At 44.2% G+C, this 20,623-nt stretch overlaps 1 protein-coding gene across 1 annotated transcript in view; it reads left to right on the top strand.

The window, feature by feature from the left end:
* The window catches only part of CTNND2 (catenin delta 2), a 2,320,710-nt gene that overhangs the window by 1,782,081 nt on the left and 518,006 nt on the right, over nt 1-20,623 (top strand).

Raw genomic sequence — 20,623 nt, 5'->3', positions numbered from 1 at the left:
CCTTGCATCTTACCCCATCAGTGAGTACAAAGGGGGAAGGTGTGATCCGAGGTGCCTGGGTCCTATTGGTGCAATACTTCAAAATGAGTATTGAAAATGAGAGAGTGTCTCTTCCTACACATTCTTTGCTTTAAAATACATATTAAACTCTAAGGGGTAGATTTTCAAAAAGCGCGCCTTCGCGTACTTTTGTTGGCGCATCAGGCGCAAACAAAAGTACGCTGGATTTTAGTAGATACGTGCGTAGCCGCTAAAATCCTGGATCGGCGCGCGCAAGGCTGCCGATTTCGTGTAGCCGGCGCGCGCCGAGCCGCGCAGCCTGCCGCCGTTCCCTCCAAAGCCGCTCCGAAATCGGAGCAGCCTCGGAGGGAACTCGCTTTCGCCCTCCCCTCACCTTCCCCACCCCCCCTCTATCTAACCCACCCCCCCGGCCCTATCTAGACCCCCCCTACCTTTGTCGGGGGATTTACGCCTCCCGGAGGGAGAAGTAATTCCCCGCGCGCCAGCGGGCCTCTAGCGCACCGAGACGGGACCTGGGGGCGGTTCCAGAGGGCGCGGCCATGCCCCCGGACCGCCCTGGGCCAAAACCACGCCCCCGGGCCCGCCCCCGAAATGCCGCGTCCCGCCCCGAAAACGCCGCACCGATCGGCCCCCGTCCCCGACACGCCCCCCTCGAAAACCCCGGGACTTACGCGAGTCCCGGGGCTCTGCGCGCGCCGGTAGGCCTATGTAAAATAGGCCTACCGGCGCGCAAGGCCCTGCTCGCGTAAATCCGGGCTCTTAAAATCCGCCCCATTAAACTCTAAGGGATGATTTTTCAAAAGTTATGTATGTGAAGCATCTGCACGCAATCCATATTCTATAAATGAGTTATATATGTGCATATAGGCAACTTCACAAGTAAAAGTGTGTGCGAAAAAGGGGGCATATTGGGTCATGTTGTGGTGTAGTTTGCATGTATGCACAAAATGAGCTTTTTAAAAGCAACTTAGGCATGAACTTCATCAACTACGTGAGTAATTTTACCACCTCTCATTGGCGCACACAAGTTCAAATTTTCATATTTTGCAACTAGGTGTTTGCCTTTTCTAGGTGAATGGACATGGCAGCAAACTAGTGGGGGCAGTTAGCATCCCTGGAACAGACTGGTCTATACTTGAGTGTAACTGGGGCATATTGGGTTATACTGGTGGTAGCAATGAGTGTATTGGGGACAGACTGGGCAGTACTGGAGTGTAAGTGGGATATACTTATTTATGCTGGGAAGTGTGAGTGAGTGAACCTGGCACTGAAAATGGTAGAGACTTCATTTTCAAAATGACTCTAAAGGGCTTATGGATACTCCTGTCACAACAGTTGAGGAGGGAGAGGGGGAGGATTTACCCCTTAAAGACAGTATACAGGACTGGAGTACATTTTTTGGATCTCTTTGAGGAGCAAGTCATGCACAAGTTCAGATTCAACAAGGAAACCATACTGTACTTATGCTAGCAGTTACAGCAGGACCTGAAACCTTCCCAACATAGGGGCCTTGCCTCACTTATTCACATCAAGGTCACTACTGTCCTGGCATTTATGGCCTCTAGCACCTTCCAAAAAACTGTAGGGGTCTTGACTAGAATAATCTAATCTGCCGCTTTCACATGTATAGATCAGTTCCTGGCTGTGTTTCTCAGGAGAACGCATCATTGTATATCTTTTCCTCAGAGCAGATGGCAACAACAACAAATAACTAATTTCTTCAACATAGCATTTTTCGCCTCTGTCTTGGAGCTACCAATTGCATTCACATCCCTTTTAGAACATGAGGGGGATAATGAGGCCACTGAAAACAACTGCAAGGGCTTCCACTCTCAATATGCAGGTGGTCTGCGATCCTAGAGAATTAATTAATAAGAATTGTAGTTTGTGATCTGTCTAATGTTTGGGTACTTGCCAGGTACTTGTGACTTGGATTGGCCTCTCTTGGAAACAGGATGCTGGGCTTGATGGACCCTTGGTCTGACCCAGCATGGCAAATTATCTTATGTTCTTATCATTTTGGATGTCATGCCCAGGTTTTCAAAATCCAGTCTCAATCAAGAATTCATGACCGCTTCCAGGAAGAGTACATCACTGGGGGCTGGCTTCTAGGTAAGAGTATATTTACCACTTACCCAGCAACTAACCTCTTCTTTTGGTCTCTTTCCATATCTAAGTGGACTGACAGCTTTTTCCCAGGAGGATCATTCCAACCTGAACCAGGGAACTACCCCACTGTCCAACACCAAGGGATATTTAATTCTGTTCTTCTCTGTGTTCTCCCCTACAGGTGCTAGAGGATATCCACTCAAAACCTGACTTATGATCCTGCTAGCTAACCCACAGAGTGCTGCATAGGCTTGCTGCAACAGAGCCCACTTGCAGATCTGCGCACTCATAAAGACAAACATACCACAAAATTCATATGTTTCTATGTTTCCAACTGAAATTAAGAATTATTTATTTAACAAATATTTTATTCCACTTATAACAATAAATCGTGCTTAGCAGATTACATAAAACAAGATCAAAACAATCAAAAATAAAATACATTCACATACATCATGTACAATAAAAATAACAATTTAGTAGCTTGGATCTTTGCTGCCCTTAATGCAGCTAGCTGTGATGTCCTGTTACCTGGCCATAAAGTTCACCAGAACAGGGACAATCCCTGACCCGCCAAGATACCCAATTTCAGGAGTCAATTAGCAGGCCAGTCCAGCCATTCTGAAAACCATATTCTGATACATTATCATTTGAAAGGGATAACTATGGGACTACAGATAGCACACAGCTTTGGGGTATAAGATAAATAGTATAAATGGCCCAATGTTCTCCCTTCTGGAAGAAGGAAAGTATTGTGCTCTGCCATAGGGGCCAGCAGTAAAACCTGTAGCATGTCCCTGAGGATGTTCTTTCTCTTACTTGGGCCTTTACTATAATTATGACTTTAGGATTCTACCCGATTATTTAACTTGTTCAGAATACTAATTTAGCTACACAGGTACGTTGATTATGCAATTAATGGTATATAAACTTCTAACAGCTTCCACATATACTTATAGCCTCATGCTGAACCAGATGGCCACGTTGGCCCCACTTGTACACACCCCCCCAAACAACTGTTCACCATCCCAAAAGCCCCCATTGCCTCTTCATTTGCCCCATCTACCTTCCTATTGCCCCTCCTACTCACTATCCCACCCTCATACCCTCCCCTAACACCTCTCACCCCCACCCCCACCCCAGTTGCCACTGACACCCACCCCTAACACTCCCCACCGCACCCCCTACTACCAGCCATCTTCTTTGTTTCCACAATGTACTTACCTAGTGGGGATACAATGCAGCTCTCTTGTATTCAGCCTGGGGGCTTCTCCAGGCCAGCCTAATTTCTGGCAGTTCCTCCAGACCCCAGCGATAGAAAACAGCAGCTCCTCATTTCTCACCGCCAGGGACACCAGCTGTGCCACATCCCTGGTAGTCAAATTTGGCTGTCTTGCGAGGGGGGGCCATCTTGAAATGAGCCCGCGCTGGAAGAAATGGAAGTTTTTGCACATTAGGTAATACAAAACAGAAGGTACAAAGAAAAGAAAACCTCCCTTCAAAGGGATATAATACTTACAACAATAAAAGGAAGGGAAGAATTAAATTTTATACTTTAATTACAATAATTTTAGAAACAGTAGAAATGAGTAAAAATGTTACAATGCCATAGGGAAAATAAAAATATAAAAACTTGCCAAAACACATTCACTCGTATAAAACTAACAATACAAAAAACCGACAGAGGCCCCTGTTTCGCTAACACAAGTAGCTTCTTCAGCGGGAGTTTGCTTAATAATAATGTTGTCTCACAAGTTTACTCTATAACAATATTGCTTCACAAAATTGTTTTTATCAATAAATGATTCAAAATGAAACAAAAAATATACAAATGTTCCACAGCACAGCTAGAGCAACGGGGTCATATTCACAAAACAACTTGACCGTGCCCCTCTAATTTCTTCCAATATGGTGTGAAAAAGTAGTTTAAACAAACCACATCAGTTTTAACTTGTAAAAGAAAGAGATTGAGAAGATTGGATACATTGGATTGTGCATAACAAAGCCCCTACGCTCAGGAAGGAAACCAGAAAGAACTTGCTTCACCATTGTCTGTAAACTGCTCTGAGAATGCGGACCCGACCTTCTGACAGGCTTTCCACAGATCTAAAAAACGAAGATATCCAAAACCCCAGAAATTGCTTATTAAAGCTGAGATGAATTGACATTGCCAAGGTTTTACATCTTCATACTAAGGAACTTTATTTACAGTGCACACTTACTTCAGATGAAAACCGCAAAATACTAGCTGAGTAAAATACCAGAAGCAGCACTGGCTTAAGATTAACCGGGGACACCTCCAAAAAATACACCTAGATATAAATATAGAAGTCACCAGTAATGAGGCTTTCAAAAAACTTTAAGAACATAAGAAATTGCCATGCTGGGTCAGACCAAGGGTCCATCAAGCCCAGCATCCTGTTTCCAACAGAGGCCAAACCAGGCCACAAGAACCTGGCAATTACCCAAACACTAAGAAGATCCCATGCTACTGATGCAATTAATAGCAGTGGCTATTCCCTAAGTAAACTTGATTAATAGCCATTAATGGGCTTCTTCTCCAAGAACCCATCCAAACCTTTTTTGAACCCAGCTACACTAACTGCACTAACCACATCCTCTGGCAACAAATTCCAGAGCTTTATTGTGCGTTGAGTGAAAAAGAATTTTCTCTGATTAGTCTTAAATGTGCTACTTGCTAACTTCATAGAATGCCTCCTAGTCCTTCTATTATTTGAAAGTGTAAATAACCGAGTCACATCTACTCGTTCCAGACCTCTCATGATCTTAAAGACCTCTATGATATCCCCCCTCAGCCATCTCTTCTCCAAGCTGAACAGCCCTAACCTCTTCAGCCTTTCCTCATAGGTGAGCTGATCCATCCCCTTTATTATTTTGGTTGCCCTTCTCTGTACCTTCTCCATCGCATCTATATCTTTTTTGAGATGTAGCGACCAGAATTGTACACAGTATTCAAGGTGTGGTCTCACCATGGAGCTCTGTATAAACTCCAGAAGAGGTCAGAACTTTCTGAGGTTGACAGTGAAATGCATGAGAGTTTGTGTCGAAAAACTGTGTGCTACATATGTATATCAGTCCCAGATTTCTCACTGATGCAGTAAGCAAAGATTAACATTTTTGTGACAAAATTACATTTAATAATGATATTTTATAAGCAGTTATTGAAATGAAAGACTGTTATCTTTCTCCTGCATCATTTTGAACAATAAAATATCTAGGATTTTTTTTTTCTTTTTTAGTATAGCTGTTAAATATAGTGTGCAATGTGTCACACACGTGAGCATCATCTGTCAGGTGTGTCATGACAGAAAAAAGGTTGAGAACCACTGTACTAGACCAATTATTTTAATGTTAACAGATTTTTGGCCTGCAATCTAGTCATCATCTTCTTTGAGTTAATAAGTTTGCTTAAAAATGACAGCTTCTGTTTAGGAATTTTGGTCTTACTCTCAGCTACTGGAACACTCACTTCTCTCACCTTTCTTTGACAAATTTCTAATCTCTGTGCACAGGGCCGAATTAAGGGGTAGGTCAACTGGGCAATCGGGTGCCTACCAGTAGGGTGCTGAGCCTCACCCATTTTTTTGTTTTGTTTTTAAGCCTTTCATCTGTGGCCAATGGAAACAGCAGCCTCTGGGTGTATCCCTGATTGCACAACAGAGGGGGTAATAAGGAGGCTCTTGGAGAAGGCAGTGGGCTTCATAGATGGGGCCAATTGTGGAGGCAGGCAACTTTGATTGACAAGCAGCACAGAGCACAGGGTAGAAAGCGGGACCTTGCTTTGGATGGAAGGCCCTGCCTACTACCCTGTATGAAAAGCAGGGTGTGTGGGACCCACCAGGATGGGACTTTCAGAGCTTGCTAAGTTCTACGCCGGTGCGGATTGGAGAAAGCAGGCGGTACGGTAGGAAGATAAGCGTGCTGTGCGGGCAGTATGGCCATTTTCTTTAGGATTGCAATTTGCAGTGCCAGCATTGTAGAAAAAGTTTGGTGACAGTGAGACATTATGGGAGGGGAAAGAGGTTGAACAACAAGATTGCTGAGGACTGGAAAGACTGGGAGGGGAGAGGAGGCTGGGGATCAAGACAGCTTGGAACTGGAAAGTATGGGAGGGGGAAAAGGGCTGGGGAACAAGACTGCTGGGAACTGGGAGGTCTGGGAGGGAAGAAGGGGCTGGGGAAAGAGACTGCTGGGGACTGGGGAGGGGAGAGGGGGCTATGAGGGCAAGACTGCTGGAGACTGGCAAGTCTGGGAAGGAAGAGGGGGCTGGGGAAAGAGACTGCTGGGGACTGGGGAGGGGAGAGGGGGCTGGGAAGGCAAGACTGCTGGGGACTTTAGAATAAAGTTGTGCCAAAACTGCTGGGGACTGGGAAGGCTGGGAGAGTAAAGGGAGCTGGGAGGGCAAGAGTGTTGGGGACTGGAAGGGGAGAGGGGAAGTGGGAAGAATTTGATTTTCTCTGTCATTTTTGGGAAGTGTACATATGAATATTTCTATTTTTTACAGTACAAGAAAAATGCAATTGTTTTTATTTCTCTGGTGTTATACTACAGGCAGGGTTTGGCTATATGGGATTTCCAGTTCAGCTTTTGGCTCCATGGTTCTCTTTCTAATTTGTGGTCAGTTATTCTGTAATTGGTGAGGGTCTGTCTATGTTTTGTATGTGGGGCCAAAGTATTTTTCTATTTGCCATTAGCTCTTCAATAAGAGTGAATACTGTGTGTGTACAACTCATTGTGTATGCTATCTCAGTGCCTGATTGATGAGTGAAAATAGTTGTTTTGTTTTATAATTTAGTCGTATGCTTTCCAGCACTGTTGTAAAGGCCAGGGCGAATAAGTGAAAATGATTTCCTGTTTATATATGATTTGTGCAATTTTTTGTCCTTAAAGCCATTATATTAAAGGGGGGTGATGGCATAGAGGAGATGCTGTTTAAAGATAATCATTTTGACTACAGGTCTATAGTTTTAAGAGCCTTCATTTGCAACTATCTAGGTTAATTATACTTTATGGTCTCTTTATTTTGTATTAGGTGATGGTCTATCTGTATTCTGCATGAGTGAATGAGGTGAGGTATTCTGCTAGCATGTAGTTTCGCTCTAGGAATCTATAGCAGCCTGGCTTGGTTTCTCTTCCTAATAGGAAGTTTATTGATGTTTTAGGACCTGGTGTAATATTTACAGTGTTGCCTTTTTCATAGGTAGGGTTGTTATTGCCCATGCACCTTGACTACTCAATCTACAGGAGCTATGTTTGCATGCAACAACTCTGTCTTTGTGAGTGCAAGTGACTAATCCTATCCTGTTTGGAGTGATGGAAAAACTGTAAAATGTAATGTTATTCTCAGTGCATACAACAAATCCGTTATTTTGAATTTATAGATCCTGTTTGGAGTGTTTTGTGGGAGGGTGCCAAATTACTAGCTTCCCCTGGGCGCCAACATATCTCAGTCTGGCCCTGTCTGTGTACAACCATCTCAGGTGCAACTGCCTCATCTCACCTATCTATAATTAACCCCACCCTTGTTCCCTGCTGTCATATTTGTAACAAACCACTATCAGTCCATTATGTGAAAGAAGATCTTTATTGGATGGATATGGCCGCAGCATAGGGCATAGCATACAACTATTATATTACAAAACAATTACTAACATCCATTCAATTTACAAGGCATCAATTATTAAAATATTCTCAATCTTCAGGGGTGACCACGCCCTCACCTGCTGAATTTCAATTTGCTAAATGCTCCATAGGATCCTGCTACTGCAATGTAGCACCTTTGTGGATGCAGGGCCATCGAAGCCATGCTACAATTTCACAAGGGCTCTATATTATCATGCTACAGCAATATAGCGCCTTTGTGGGACCCAGGCCATCTAAGCCTTGCCCCTTGGATTATCCTGCATTTGATCCTGATTACTGATGAAGTTCTCAGCAGTGCACTGACGTCCTGCTTTGAAAAAGAGTCGCAGCCAACACAATTTTGGGTGATGCGCAAGCCAATCCCAGCCATCGAAGCCGAAGACTTGACAATCAACTCGTCTCACTATCACCTACCAATTCAATGTACGAGCAGGAATATTATGCTATTTGGTACTCTCTACCCTGCCAGCTTTCCTGAATTCCACACGCCGTGCACTCCAGGTTGTGGTCAACCCCAGCCACAAGCCCACAGTAGTGACACTTCACTTGCCATGGTATCCCACCAACCCAGCTGCGGCCATATCTTACAACCACTGATGCTGCCTAGAGTTTAACAACTCTTAATGCTCTTGTTCAATATCTTACCCGAAATGCCTACTGCTCTGGAAATAGCACCATCCCTTCACAATACATGGGAGAATACTGCATAATGTCACCCACGTTAAATTGTACAATCCACTGATGCCGCCTATAGCTCTAACAACTCTTGATGCTTTTGTTCAATATCTTACCTGAAATGCATACAGCTCCAGAGATACCACCATCCCTCTAAAAAAAACCCACAGGAGAATACTGTATATTGACACCAACCTATATGATTGCCTCATTCTGGAATGTGCTGAATGTAGCCATGCGCCTGTCGAGCCGTGAGATGTGCTATATGCAGCAATAATTGAATGGGAATATGGTAATCCTGAATGACCCCAACTGCCTGGGATCCACTAATTTCTAGAGGATAGATGAATAGTGCTAGACTGCCTAGTGCTTGGTCTGGAGACCTTGCCATAAGAATGTAAAGCAACTTAAAAAAGGAGGTGAAGAAGGTATTAAATACCCACACTGGCAAGAATATACCTGCTCAATTGCATATCGGAGGGTCTACATACCTTGCCATAAGGAAATAATAGGATTCATAAAAGGGAATGTTGGAATCCAAATGAGGACTTGCCTTCATATCAGAAAGCTCAGGGAGATTATTGCTCAACATATTACATGGTGGCTTTTAGGTGACCCATACAGTATACCTATTTTACGGATTAGAACCAGGGTGTGCACAATTCACATTTCCATTCACCTGCTAGAACAAGGTGATTAATCACAAGATAGCACCATTGCTCCGCCGTCCAGGATTACTCTTAGATTAACTCTAAGAACTGCCATGTCCAGCATCCAAAGTCATTAGGTGTGGCACCACTCATGGAAGAGAGAAGAAAACTATAGCCCCTGAACTATCTAACCTAGAAGTCCAATATTGATTGAACATTAACTTTGGAAACCAAGACAACATGCAATAATTATTCAAGGAAATGCAGATGGTTTTACCTGGAACTATAGTTGCAGTAGAGTGGCATTATGCAGTCCTATGAAGATAATTGGGATTGCCACAGGAAACAAGGAGCCACCCAATGAAGCAAACTAACACAATAAAAAAGTCCAGCAAAGGACCATGTGATACGGTGAGTGGAGAGGATGCATTCACCTCACGCTCCGGGTGCCCTCCCTCAATAACGCCTAAAACACGGAAATACAGCAGCGAAAATTCAACGAAGTAGCCGGGACTTACCAACCAGAACACCTGGGTGAAGGACATTCACTTTAAAATACACTTCCGACAAGGTATGTCAACGCGTCCGCCCCAGAAAGAAAAAGACAAGCCGGCAAAACAAGAAAGTAAAATGGCCGCTGCTATACCTGCGAGCCCCGAGAAACCCAGCCCTAAAGCCTCTACTGACTCCATTACCGCTTTGAACCCCAAATTTGAAGACATATTGTTTCAAATAACTGAAATTCACAACGCTTTAATCGATTATAATAATAGAATCGATGTGATGGAGAGAGATATCCATGTAGTGGAAGATGATTCCCTCGTGTTATAGACCATAAAAAAATCATAAATGCTCAGGAAACAAAAATTGACGATCTGGAAAATCATTCCAGAAGGGCAAACCTGAGATTTGTGGGACTGGACGAACAAGTAGCAGAGGAATCACTAATCAAACTACTTGAAAACTGGTTACTACAGGAACTGGGGCTCCATGATCTGGTAGGCCAAATAAAAGTAGAAAGGGCGCACAGAATTGGGGTCAAAGAGGCAGAATGGAGATCTCCCCATGTGGTGATTGCAAAATTTTTGAAAACGCACATAAAGTGCAGCTACTACAAGCCTATCATAAAAAGAAAGAGCTGATGCATGGGGGGGAGAAGAGATTTCTCATTTTTCAAGATTTCTCCAACCATGTGGTACAGTTAAGACGGACCTTTACGCCGCTCTGCACAGATTTGGTAAATCGTAAGATTCGGTTTGCACTTATTTATCCTGCAAAACTTAAAATATGGGCTGACTCAGGATGCCACCTCTTTGAAGAACCAAAGCAAGCTGAAAAATGTCTCCTTCCACTGCCGAACGCAGGCACCTGAGGCAAAGCGTTGGAACTCTATAATTGGCTAATTAAAATTAAGAGAACCACATAATGGGAAGACATAACTGTGAACACAATATTTGAGAAAACACAAGACTCCGAAGTTTAAAAGGTTAAAAGTGATTAAGAGATAAGTCAGAAATCATCTACACTACATGAGGCACTAATGTTATAAGCTTCAGAGAAGCAATGTTTGATTTAACCTGAAATTATACTGCTATGTTAAAGTTTGTGAAATATTTCTAAGACAAGCCGTTAAGCCCGTCACAACGGGCTACATTACATTTTTGTTTTCGGTCCATTTTCAAAACAGCACCCTCCTACACTTTTCTCCCTCAATCCCCCTTCCCCTCAGTCACTCACCCCCTTCCCCCCCCTCAGTCTTACTCACTCTCTGTCTCCCCTGGCTCCTTCCCCTCACTCTCACCTCCCTCCCCACCCTTCCCTCAGTCACTCCCACCTCTCTCCCCTTCCCTCAGTCACTCCCCACCCTGTCTCAATCCCATCCCCTCTCCCTCAGCCCTCCTCCACTCCCTTTTTCTCTGCTCCACAGCTTCTTACCCTTCCACTTACTCACATCCCTGTCTCTCACCTCTCCTCATTCTCCCTCTCCCCCTCCCTCTCCCCCACCCCCTCCCTCCCCCTCCCTCACCCCCTCCCTCCCACTCAGTCCCTCCCCCTCACTCAATCCCTCCCTCCCTCTCACTCAGTCCCTCCCCCTCACTCAGTCCCTCCCTCCCTCCCACTCAGTCCCTCCCTCCCTCTCCCTCCCTCTCACTCAATCCCTCCCCCTCCCTCCCCCTCACTCATCCTCCCTCCCTCCCACTCAGTCCCTCCCCCTCACTCAATCCCTCCCTCCCTCCCACTCAGTCCCCAGTCCCCTCCCTCCTCTCACTCAGTCCCTCCCTCCCTCTCTCTCCTCCCTCCCTCGCTACTGGCTGCCGCTGCTCCTCGTCGTCGTTCGCTGCCGTCACTGCCGCCACCGCTCGCTGCCGCTGCCACCCGACGCCGCTGCCGCTGCCACCCAACGCCGCCCGCTGCCACCCCCGACGCCGCCATCGCTGCCGCTGCCACCCCGACGCCGCCATCCGCCGCCGCCGCTGCCACCCGACGCCGCCATCCTCCGCTGCCGCTGCCACCCGACGCCGCCATGTTTTGGTTTTTTTTTTTACGCTGGCTAAGACCGACGTCCTTGCTCGCACATGCGCAGTAGAGCTGTGCTCTACTGCGCATTTGCGGGTAGATGTTCATGTGTATGGGATATATAGGAAAGTTAGCACAGGAGGGGCCTGTATAATAACAGGGGGAGGGGCACCCAAGCATCTAAGAGTGATCCCTACGAAAGGGTATGAATCCCTTTGGTAAAAGATGGCAAAAAGTGGGGAAGGGAGGGGGTGGAGGATGCAGGCGGGAAGGGGGGTGGGGATCAGGGGGAGAAGATGGGGGAGATGTGTTGAATATGGACTATGAGGATATGGGAAGAAGGGTAGTTTAAGCACATAAGAACATAAGAAAATGCCATACTGGGTCAGACCAAGGGTCCATCAAGCCCAGCATCCTGTTTCCAACAGTGGCCAATCCAGGCCATAAGAACCTGGCAAGTACCCAAAAACTAAGTCTATTCCAATTAACCATTGCTAATGGCAGTGGCTATTCTCTAAGTGAACTTAATAGCAGGTAATGGACTTCTCCTCCAAGAACTTATCCAATCCTTTTTTTAAACACAGCTATACTAACTGCACGAACCACATTCTCTGGCAACAAATTCCAGAGTTTAATTGTGCGTTGAGTAAAAAAGAACTTTCTCCGATTAGTTTTAAATGTGCCCCATGCTAACTTCATGGAGTGTCCCCTAGTCTTTCTACTATCCGAAAGAGTAAATAACCGATTCACATCTACCCGTTCTAGACCTCTCATGATTTTAAACACCTCTATCATATCCCCCCTCAGTCGTCTCTTCTCCAAACTGAAAAGTCCTAACCTCTTTAGTCTTTCCTCATAGGGGAGTTGTTCCATTCCCCTTATCATTTTGGTAGCCCTTCTCTGTACCTTCTCCATCGCAATTATATCTTTTTTGAGATGCGGCGACCAGAATTGTACACAGTATTCAAGGTGCGGTCTCACCATGGAGCGATACAGAGGCATTATGACATTTTCCGTTTTATTCATCATTCCTTTTCTAATAATTCCCAACATTCTGTTTGCTTTTTTGACTGCCGCAGCACACTGAACCGACAATTTCAATGTGTTATCCACTATGACACCTAGATCTCTTTCTTGGGTTGTAGCACCTAATATGGAACCCAACATCGTGTAATTATAGCATGGGTTATTTTTCCCTATATGCATCACCTTGCACTTATCCACATTAAATTTCATCTGCCATTTCGATGCCCAATTTTCCAGTCTCCAAGGTCTTCCTGCAATTTATCATAATCTGCTTGTGATTTAACTACTCTGAAATTACAAATTACTCCAAGACACAACAACGCAGAATGGGCTTCGTATTCTGGCTGACCTATGGAGTAGGGACTTGGACTCAGTAGTAACAGAAGAGAACAGAAATAACAAAGACATCACTGAACAAGGCAGAAAGGCAGGAAGGCTGGGAAGACCTCAGAGCAAGGCAGGAAGGCCTGGAAGGCCACAGAGGAAGGCCTGGCAGGCCACAAAGCAAGTCAGAGAGGCCTGAAAGGCTACAGAGGAAGGCAGGAAGACCTGAATGGCCATAGAGCAAGGCATAGCAAGACAAGGAGGGCTTATCAAAGAGTCAATGACTTGATGGTGAGGCAAGGAATGCAAGGAGAGGCTTGGCTAAATAGGTCGAGAACTGCTATGACATGTGATCAGCAAGGATGCAGCTTGAACAGCTGTGAGCGAGGTTCACTGATAACCTCTGCTGCGTAGCAGGCAGGATCATGACTCTTGGCTGCCTTTTTCTTAGTAATATTAACATTGAAAAGGCATTCCTAAATTACTGGTGGAACAATTGAGGAAACTATTTTTCTAATAGAGTTTAACATGCGCAGTTGACAGACTGTGTTCCATCTAACACAGCTCTTCTTGACCCGCTCGGACTCTGAACCATGCCCCCTTGACAGCACTTGGGCACTGGGTCAAGAGGCACCACTGGACGCCCATCGGTGCTGCACACTAAAGTAGAATGAGAAAGGGGTTCACCCCTTTATATGCCCCTTCATGAGAAAATATATGCAAAATTAACATCTTTAACAGAACTCTCTTTTTTTCCAAGTTTGTTCATCACTTTGTTAGTTTCCACCAAATGAATAATACCGATAGTGATGGGACGAGCTTGATATGGTGATCTTTGAACATTGAAATCAAATACTAACTGCTGCAATCTTCATAATTTACAGCTTATTAATAGGGAACCATATGCTGTTGTGTTTTGGACATTGAGTTGTGGACCCCTGGTCACTACAAGAGATGACTCCTCCCACAAGGAGGAGCCCTATGGGGACTTGTAGTGATAGGCTGGTTCTCAGCTGTAATACACACAGCAGAGTAATAGACTTTATTATACAGCAATGTAGTTGGTGGCCTGGGGAACAGGCTGTGAACCCAGCCAGAGGAGGAGAGTCTCTGATGGCATAGTCCAGTCTGTACTCTGCAGTGCAGATGATGAGTCTCACCAGGTCTTGAGAGGATGATGGGTCCGGTAGTGGTCTGCAGAGCGGGGTAGGCTGAGATCCCAGGTATAGATGATATGCCAGAGAAGGTAGATCCGATAGTGGTCCGCGATGCGGGGTAGGCCGAAAATCTACAATAGCGGAGGTGAGACAAGGCAGAGACAGACCAAGAGCTGAGGTACTCACTCTGAGGCTGGAAGTTGCTATAGAGAGGAACCCCCCGAGGGCGGAGGTCCGGAACTGTGCAAGATCCCCGAGGAGTGGGTACCTTAGGCGTTCTTGAAGAAGCTGGTAACTCCGGAGGGTAGGAAGGAGCGAGGCAAGGTCCCCGAGAAGCGGGTACCTAAGTTGTTCCGAAGCAAAGGTACACAGAGCGAAGGCATCTGGTAGCAGGCAGAGATCAGCAGCGAGATTCCTTGCTAACTCGTAGCTGGAATGGAGAGCTGAGGCTTAATACCCGGAGGTAGTGACGTCATGCGGTCGGGTCGCCCCCGAGGTTCCCGCCATGATGTATTCTAAAGGAGAGCCAATGCGCGCGCGTTCCCTAGGTGACCTCAGAGGGAAAATGCGAACACAATTGCCCATGCCGGACCAGGGACGCCGGAGAGGTCGGTGAGGAGATGCGGAGGCAGCCATCTTGCCCAATGGAGCAGAGAAAGAGGAAAAAGAGGTGAGACAGAGAGGACGCAGCCGTCTGCGACCGGACGCAGCATATGCATTCTTAATGGAAGCAACTACTCTTTCTTTAGTTCTTCTCAAAACTCAATCGGTCAGAAAAAAGATTCCAATTATTTGTGATTTGCTATTGTCTTCAAAACCAGACTTTTTGCTGATAACTGAAATCCTGGCTTTAGACACAGACATGGTACTATTAAATCACTATGGCTAGAAAGCTATCATGCCTTCTCAAAACTGCATCTTGTTTGATATAATGTCGTCCGTCCCCCCCGGAGCTTTTGTCTGTGAATATATCACCAATTATTGAAACTCTTTCAAGCTTACCAGTGATTCTGCATAAGACCATTGTTGGTGGTGATTTTAATTTACACCTCAACATAGATCCTCTTTCTGTTTTGGCCAGTACGCTGTTAGACACAATGCAAGGTCTTAGATGACAACAGTATCTCAAAGCTCTGACACACAGATTCGGTCATATTTTAGACCTATGTTTCATGAATCCTTCTTTACTATCTCACTCTAATATAGTTATAATAGCCCAACGTATTCCATGGTCAAATCACTACTTGATCTCATTAAACTGTACTTTTAAAAAGTCCAAATCAGGTTACCCAGAAGCCTCCCATTGAAATCAAGAGAAGAGGTCATATAGACACTACTGCTTTTAAAGAAACTGTGATACCTATGTTTAAAAATTAATCACCAGAGAATATTGATCAAGCTGTCAGTGAATGGAATGATATTTTAAGCCCCACACTTAATAAGGTTGCTCCAGAAAAGTACATTTGAATCAATAGAAAACATAATGCTCCCTGGTATAATTCACAATTGTGGGAAATGAAACAAAAGTTGTGGCGCTTAGAACATGGTTGGTGAAAAAAACTTATTGCCAAGAGTCAAAATGTCTTTCTATCTTTCCTTCATAAGTACAGAAAGCAGGTTGACATGACAAAAATAGTTCTACTCCCAAATTTCAGCTGCTGGAAGCAATCTTGCAGAGCTGTCCCACATTGTCAAATCCTTAACTACTAATAAAACGTATTCTACAATTTTAATTGAGTACTACAACCAAGTAACTATTTATTTTTCAGACAAGATCACAATAATCAACAATTCTTTTTCCATTTACCCATTCCTATTGAAATATAAAATCCCAATCCATACTGGCACAACTTCATTCCAGTCTCAGAACAAACCATAACCAAAATAAATAATTCTTCTTCTCCTCTCAGTTCATGCCCAACCGCATTATTAAAAGTTTTAAAACAAGAACTGTCACCGTATATCGTTAAAATCATGAATCTTTTTGTTTTTACTGAAGTTCTGCCTACCACACTCAAAAAGGTTTGTCAGGCCAAATCCAAAAAAAATAATTCTGATGTTTCTGATTTCTCAAACCTTAGACTGATTTCATTATTACCAATGCTGATAAAAATACTATATCAATAGTCTTATAATAATGATAATAACTCAATCATTGACCACCATCACCATGGTTTTAAAAAAAGATTTAGCATCAAGACTCTTCTCATCTCTTCATTCAATACCATAATTCATAATTTTGATACAAATGCTGATTATGGGGCAGATTTTAAAAGCCCTAAGCGCGTCGAGCCTATTTTGCATAGGCCCGGAGACGCAAGCAAGCCCCGGGATGCGCGTATGTCCCGGGGCTTGAAAAAAGGGGCGGGGCGTGGGTGGTCTGGGGCAGAGCAGGGGCATGGCCAGAGGCCTCCGTAGGGCCTCTAGGCTGGGCCATCATGCGCCGGCACTTGGCCGGCGCACGCAACCTACGTCTGCCCAGAGGCAGGCGCAACTTGCATAACAAAGGTATGGGAGGGGTTTAGGTAGGGCTGGGGAGTGGGGAAGGGAGGGGAAGGTGGGGGGGGGGGGTGGAGGGAACATTGAAAGCCATCGGGGCTCCCCTTGGGCTCGGCGTGCACAAGTGTGCACCCCGTTGCGCGTGCCGACCCCGGATTTTATAACAAGCGTGCAGCTGCATGCACATGTTATAAAATCGGGCGTGTATTTGTACGTGCCGGGTTGCGTGCACAAATCTACGCCCACGCATAGGTACTAAAATCTGGCCCTATATGTATTGGCAGCATTTGACACCTTGGAATCATTCAGTTTTACTGTCCAGACTCAATTCAATAGGCATACAGTTATAGTATTACAGTGGTTCTCTTCCTATTTGTGAGAACAAACCCCACATATTAGGATAGATTCTAATAATTCTGAATGGGCAAACATTTCTTCTGGTGTACCACAGTGGTCCACCCTTTCATCAGTTCTTTTTAATATACATGACTTCAGTTTGCAAATGTTTAGCCTGGCTAGGGGTAAATTACAACCTGTATGCAGACGATATACAATTTTTCATTCCTCACAGTATCGGCTGATCAGGCACTATCTGTTTTGTTTCACTATGCATAAATTCAGTAGGTTGGCTTGCACACAGTCGTCTCAAGCTTAATATTAACAAAATTTAAATTTTGTTATTGTCTGGAATGAAATCTTCCTCTACTAATATTCCAACATCTATAATCATTCGAGGTAGTTCTATCCCAGTTGTACATACAGCAAGAAATCTTGGAGTCTTACTTGACTCAAATCTCTCAATGCACCAACACATTTCAAATGTAGTTTCTTTGTCCTTATAAAAATTGCAATTATTAAAAAAAGTGAAAACCTCTTCTTGAAAACCAGGATTTTTGCTTAGTACTTCAATCTCTAATTTTAAATCAATCAGACTATTGTAATTCACTTTACCTTGGACTTCCAGCAACAATTTTACACTTGTTGCAAATGATCCTGAACACTCTCACCAGAATTTTAGCTGGCACAACTCAGAGACCACATTACCCCTTTATTGATTAATCTTCACTGGTTACCCATTCCACATAGACTACAGTATAAAATGTTAACCATCATTCACAACCTAATTTAGAAAGATTCATCCATTTGGCTCAATGCTGCCCTCCACCTCTATAAGCCTTCCAGACAGTTGAGATTCTCAACAAAACATTTCCTGAAAGTCCTAGTTGTCAAAATTGCCAGGCTTGAAGTTACTCATAAAAGAGCATTTTCTGTGGCAGATCCACTTCTATGGAACTAAATCCTATGTATCTTTCGGGATATTTCATACAAAATATCATTTTAAAAGGTTCTAAAAATCTTCTTGATCTCTAAGGCATACAATTTACTCTTTCTGCATCAGGCTCTGATTGTATTGTTTTTTCTTTTTTTACACTTTTACTATTTATGTTATGTTTTTAAATATGAATGCTGTTAATCATGTAAGCTGCCTCGTGTAATAATAGAGAGTGTGGGTTAGAAATATTGGAAAATAAATAAATAAATACAAAGTTTAGGTTCCTGGAGTATGTAGTTAAAGTCAGTCAGAGATCCTAACTTTCTCCTGTGCCTTTTAATATTTACATGCAGCCCTTGAGAAAAATGATATTAAATGCTGGTTTAGACTTTGTAATGTATGCAGATGACATCCAGATTTTTTGTCCTGTGGGAAAAAACGGATAACTCAAGCTGGGAAGATGAATAAAGGCCCGAAGTGATTTAGGTTGGCTTAGAGCTAATAAGCTAAGCCTCTGTCATTTAAAAACTGCAGTTCTTTGGATCAGACATCCTTCTTTAGATGCTTGGTGTCCTCAAATAGTTATTAATGACAATTCCGCTACTCCTAGGGTGGAAGTAAGAATGCTAGATATTATCCATGATTCTCATTTAAAATTTTGTAATAAAACTGGTAATGTGTTAAAATCCAGTTTTTTTGCTGTAACAGAGATTATGAAATCTTCATCCATATTTATAGAACGAAGACTTGATCAAACTGATTCATGCTTTAATTTTGGCCAAGTTAGATAATTGCAATGATTTATATATAGGTCTTCTAACTAACCAATTAATCCAAAACACAATAGCTTGATTGCTATGGGGTCTGAAGCATTTCGATCACATCACACCTCAACTGAAGTCATTGCACTAGCTTCCTATTAAGTTTTGCCTTGAATTCAAAATTCTTTTTTTTGATAATTAAGTCTATACATAGGGGCAGATTTTAATCTGTTAAGATTGATCCTGTTTTATGTAACTCTTTTTCCTGTTAACACTGTTATATGTATTACCGGCATGATGTACCTATGGTTGTCGGTAGATAAAAACCATAAATAAAATAAAAATAAATAAAAGCCCTACGCGTGTCGAGCCTATTTTACTTAGGCCCGGCGACACGTGTATGTCCCAGGGTTTGAAAAAAGGTGTGGGGAGTGGGCGGTTCGAGGCGGGGTCATGGCCAGAGGCCTCCGTAGGGCCTCTAGGCTGGGGGATCGTGCGCCAGCACTCAGCCGGCGCATACAACCTACACCTGCCCAGAGGCAGGCGCAACTTGCCAAACAAAGGTTGGGGGGGGGGGTTTAGGTAGGTCTGGGGGGCAGGTTAGGTAGGGGAAGGTGGGGGACAGAAGGAAAGTTCCCTCTGAGGCCGCTCCGATTTCGGAGCAGCCACGGAGGGAATAAGGAAAGCCATTGGGGCTTCCCTAGGGCTCGGCATGCGCAAGGTACACAAGTGTGACCCCCTTGCGTGCACCGACCCTGGATTTTATAATATGTGCGCGACTGCACGCGCATGTTATAAAATCGTGCGTAGATTTGTGTGCGCCGGGTTGTGCGCACAAATCTATTCCCGTGCGTAGGTACTAAAATCTGGCCCATAGTCTGGCTATAAACTATTTACAGTCATGTGAGACAACTGCACTCCTCTGACAAAATATTACTAGATGGTCCATCTAAATTGAAATTACTTAATACTTAAAAGAAATCCTTCTTTTGTTGTAGTCTCATGCTTTTCAACTCACTTCCATTACAATTTAGAGAAACCAATGATGTGACCCAGTTCAGAAACTGGAATAAAGAATGGCTATCTAACCAAGTCTTTGGTTGAGATAATTTTTGTAGGGTTTTTTTTGCACATTCTTCTGCATTTCTTGCATGTGTTTATTTCCTTTCAGTTGATTGTTTGATATTATTTTATGCATTTATATTGTAGAATTTGTAATTATTTTTAATTTATGTTGTATATAACCTTGAGTCCATGAAGTAATAAATAAACACGTACGGTTTAGAATGCAGTAGTCCTAGAACTGTGATAGTTATAGTTTACAAATGATTGTGAACAGTAATTAAAGTCCTAAAAGTTGCCCATTCACCAAAGCCCACTAGTCACTAATAATTTAGTTCAGGTGCAAACCGACTCAATGTTAGGAATATGTATTGTGCTCAACATTAGTGCGTATCCTCATCTCCCTATTCACAAAGAATCGCAACATTTACTAAGTGTTGCACAGGAGGTGGACCCTTGGGCCGAGGTGGGGTTGACACTACCCGTAGGAGGGATCCTACGGGTCCCCACCATCATTAGGCGGAGTTGGCTGACTGACAGAGGCCAGCTGGAGCTTCGCCAATACCCGCCCTCATTCCCCGCGGGTTGAGCCTTTGGGCACCGGGGCTGGCTGGACTTAGGTGGGCCTCCGTATGTAGTCATCGGAGAAAGGATGGCACAGTCAGCCCAGAGGCAGCAACAGCTGAACTGGAGAGTCTGTACTGGACGAGGCAGAGTCCCGGGGACCCGGTCGCCAATAGGAACCAAAGTCTGACAGGGGGCGCCCGAGCAAGATCAGGCCGAAGCCTGAAAGGCCAAATCCAGGATGTATACAGTAGAGGCGTCACAGAACAAGCTGGAATCAGGGCTGGTGGCAATCGTAGAGCGGTGGCAAGGCAAGGCTGA

Source organism: Rhinatrema bivittatum, chromosome 2 (genome assembly GCF_901001135.1).
Source record: "Rhinatrema bivittatum chromosome 2, aRhiBiv1.1, whole genome shotgun sequence".
NCBI lineage: Eukaryota > Metazoa > Chordata > Amphibia > Gymnophiona > Rhinatrematidae > Rhinatrema > Rhinatrema bivittatum.
This window is presented reverse-complemented; position numbering and strand designations above follow the sequence as displayed.